Genomic DNA, 4,309 nt, shown 5'->3' with positions numbered 1-4,309 from the left:
AGCCATGTGATCACATTGTGGCCGAACATAAAAAATAGACTAATGGACTTATAGTATATTGGCCTTACAACTCTTGAGAACTATAACATTACATAAAACATGTATAATGTGTTAACCAATATATAGTTAACATTAATGTTCGAGTTAAGGCACATGCATCCTTTATGCGATGTAAATAATATCTCTTTTTAATAACATTGATCTGCAAGCGTATGGCTGTCATATTTGTGATTTATTCAAATTTATTTTTAATGAAATTTATTTTTTCATGCGAAAAAAAAAGTTTCCATCACTACTTATTTTTGTTAGATGATGGTCCACTGGCTACACCCACCTCCCCCTTGAACCTCCTTTGCCCCTTCACACTCTCAATTCCCCTTGCTCCCTAGAAAGTATAGATTTATCCACACTCCAGCATTAGGTGAACTATGTAAAGTTTGTGCACCCATAAGACTCCATACGCAAGACCATTCACATCGTGATACATATATGTATGATATGGCTATTTATGAAGAAGAAGTGGAGGAAGGATTGTGGGTGGTGATGGAATATGGGAAGAAAAGAGGGGTGTGGCAAGAGTGGGAGGCATGTTCCACCAAGGATAAGGATAATTTTGCCTATATTTTCATATTTATCTTATTTTTTGATGGGGTCACTAAAAATTAGGGACTGTATTTTACGAGCAAAATGCCCAAAAATGGGCATGGCGCCTGCCACCAGAAAGCAACCTTGTGTTCTACAAACGATGAGGTATAGTGCATAGGCAACTCATAGATGGATGTACTAAATATTTATATAAAAAAACTATCTTTAGACAAATGATAAAACATTGAAAACACTTACACACATAATAAAAGGATAAGAACAAATAAAATCTTTATATGACATCTCTTACTATAAATACTGAGGTAGTAAATTGAGTCTAAATTGTTAGTAGATAATTGTGAAAGGAAAATAAAGGTTGAGACATGAAGATGGCATATAGACAAAATTTTATGCAATATATTATCCAGTTACCAAAGTAAGATTATTCATTACATATCCCTTATTATGGTCTGTATATTTATGGTTGACTAAGATAAGCACACATTTCACTCAGAAGCCAAAAGTTGCCAAAGGGCCAACAATGTAATAAGATGTAAGATGTAAACAAAGTTTAAAAAAACTTTAAAAATTATGCCAAATTATGGTTTAATCAAATTGAATAATGACAATAATGTAATAAGATGAGAGATGTTAGTTGTAATCAAAGATAAACATGAAAATTTATATGAGTAAATGAAATTGGATAATGAGAAAAGAGGTTGTTGTTTGTATAGTTTTCAACTTTAAAGCAAATGCATTGGGTGTGGTGTGGGGCTTAGTTGGTGTACCTAGTGGCCTCTCAAGCTTCATTTGTCTCATTAGATATTACTTAAAGAAATTTATAACTTTAGACATTAATTATAACTCTTTTACATACAAGAGAGACCTACCTGCTGGATGTCAGACTCTCTCGCATGGCGTGCCTCTGGCTGCCTTTGCCATCTGCAATGCTTCTCTAAGACGGTCGATCTCCGCTCTTGCCTCTATCAACTCTCCTGAGTGAGTCTCTCATTGGTAGGTGTGGAACCCTAAGTGACACAATCAACCATGCCGCTCATTTTAAAAATATAGAAAAGTACATATAAACATGTAAACAAATGACTATGAAAAACCTTAAGAAGTAATAAATATGTGTAAATACCTCAACATCCATCGGTATCAATCGTGAAAAAAGGCGCACCACATGCTGGATGCTCTCCGTGGTACTCCATATATCGATACCCACCTAGGCGCATAGTGCCTCGACCGTAGACAAAGACACAAATGTAGGATTTGTAGTAGCTACACAAAGGGCTAGAGAAGGCCGCCTACCCTGGTCCTGGAGACAACCTCGACCACCAGCACCGCCATCAGGCCAATGGCTAGTGTAATCCACCTGCTCCCCTAAGACAAACTCCGCATATAATTGCTTTGTAAAGTATATGGGAATCTGGCAGTGGTTCGGCATCCTCCCATATGCGGCAACATATCGACTATAGATATGTGCAACTATACGAGGATGCGAACACCGCGAAATAGTGAGGGGCTTCCCTGCCCCAGGCCGCATCCCACGGCTATCAAGGAAAAGGTCTAAGTAGGATCCATCCCTAATTGAACCGAGCTCACAAACCTGACGATATGTCAGGCCATGTGACATAGGAGCAATGCAATGGTAAGCTATCCACTCATCTACATAAACAATATCGTGAAGGCTACGAAGGGATGAGAGGATCGCCTCCAAGTCCGACACGATATGTAATGTAGATGGTGTGTCTCTAGCAGTCCTACGGATAGTTGCTAACTCGCGGTCTATCTCTGCCGATGAGGTCCACAATAGACGAGCGGTCCTCCTTGTGGCCCTCCTCGTGTGACTCCATGCTAGAACCTAAGCCTAACACAAACAGGTAGGTCAATGTGAAAGGCCAATGTGAAAGGTCCAATGCTAAGGTCTAATGCTTAGTGCTAAGTAGCACTAATGAAGTTATAAAACAACACTAATGAGCCCACTAATTGCTAATCCAAATCAAGAGAGCAAGGAGAGAAAAAATGACGTGAGGGAATGAGGGAAAAAAAACTTTCCGGTTTTATAACCTCGATTGTTACCATATTATAGTAGTGATGTGTGTGAACACACTTAGGACCGCCGGGGCACTTTTTCCCTCACTAGGAGGTTTTTTCCCCCGTGCATTGTATATACGCCCATTATCTTCTAGGGCTTGTTATCTTTCATTTTTGGCACTCATAATACACTACTGTGTTGTGCTCAAGCTTCCTCATCTTCTTGAAGTTGTGTGTGCATTCCTGCAACCCTAATTCCAACAATTGGTATCAGAGCAGGCTTCCTCCTCCCGGGCAGCATCACCGGCACCTGCCGCTTCATCTCCTCCGATTGCGACGAGGTTTCACGAGCGTCTGCAGGTTAGTATATGCCGTGGGAGAGCCCTTAGGGCTTGGTCATTTCAAAATTTTGATCTGAGGTCATTTCGCCCTCCGTTTTTGCATTCCAAGTACTGCGCAGGCAAAATCGTCCTACTGTGCAGATTTTCTGTCAAGATTAAAATCTGCAGGACAGGTGCCCATTCGTCTGTTTTGGGCTGTGCTACATAGCACAGGTCGATTTTATACAGGTTTACCTCTTACAGACAGCATTTACATCTAGTAGTACAGTCATTGGCCATGGCTGACAACAATGATGTATTCCGCATGTTGGCTGCTGAGGATAAGTTGGATGGCACCAACTATCCATTGTGGGCATATATGATGCGACATGTATTGGTAGCAAAGGGGTTATGGAATATTGTGCAGGGTATTGATGCACGTCCTATTGTGGCTGGGAATGCTGCAAACACATCAGAAACAGGTACTGTTGATGATGGTGCAGGCACAAGTGCTGTAGCAGCTGTTCGAGAACCACCACTTTCAGCAGAGCAGATTCGGTGGGATGGTAGAGATGCGCAGGCTCATGCCTTGATTGCGCTGTCTGTCAAACGTACCATTATCCCACATATTCGCTCTTGCAGGACTTCTAAGGATGCTTGGGATGTACTTGCCACATTGTATCAGGCAAGAAATGAGGCTCGTGTTGCTTACCTCCGAAAACAGTTGGAGAGTGAGCATATGAACGAAGGTGATTCTATGGATAGCTTTTTGACAAAGATCAAGGATTTCAAAGAGCAGCTCATTTCTGCAGATGAAATCCTGTCAGACAGTTCACTTGTGCAGACTGTTTTGAATGGTTTACCAGATTCTTATCAGGGTTTTGCTTCCACTCTTCGCTTGATGATGAAAGGCAATCCCAATGCCTTATCATTTGAGGAGTTAGTTTCTGTTTTGCTGCAAGAAGACCAGTCAAGGCAAAACAGGAATATTATGCGTGTCGCAGATCAAGCTTTTGTTGCTAGTCAGAGAAGCGGGAAAGGTAAAGCTGGCTTTTCTTCTAGTAAGCAGAAATCTGCAAATGCTGCGCAACCAAAGAAGGAAGACAAAGATGAGAAGAAGGGTGACAAACAGAAGACATTTTGCAAGTACTGTAGGGGAAATGATCATGTCATCAAAGCGTGTCCTAAGCTGGCTGCGAAAGAGGCTAAGAAGAAAGAGGCTGGTATGGCTGTTGTTGCAGATGCCTCTCCTTCTAACAATGAATCTGCTAATGTTGTGCTAGATACAGAATGGGCATTCAATGCGCAGTGCAGTTATGACCCATCTTTGCATGACACATGTATGTCTGCAGTAGATTCAGATGTAT

The sequence above is a fragment of the Cibotium barometz genome, chromosome 52, assembly GCF_041138505.1.
Source record: "Cibotium barometz isolate CiBa-2024 chromosome 52, ASM4113850v1, whole genome shotgun sequence".
In the NCBI taxonomy this organism is placed as follows: domain Eukaryota; kingdom Viridiplantae; phylum Streptophyta; class Polypodiopsida; order Cyatheales; family Cibotiaceae; genus Cibotium; species Cibotium barometz.
Note: the sequence above shows the minus strand (reverse complement) of the source record.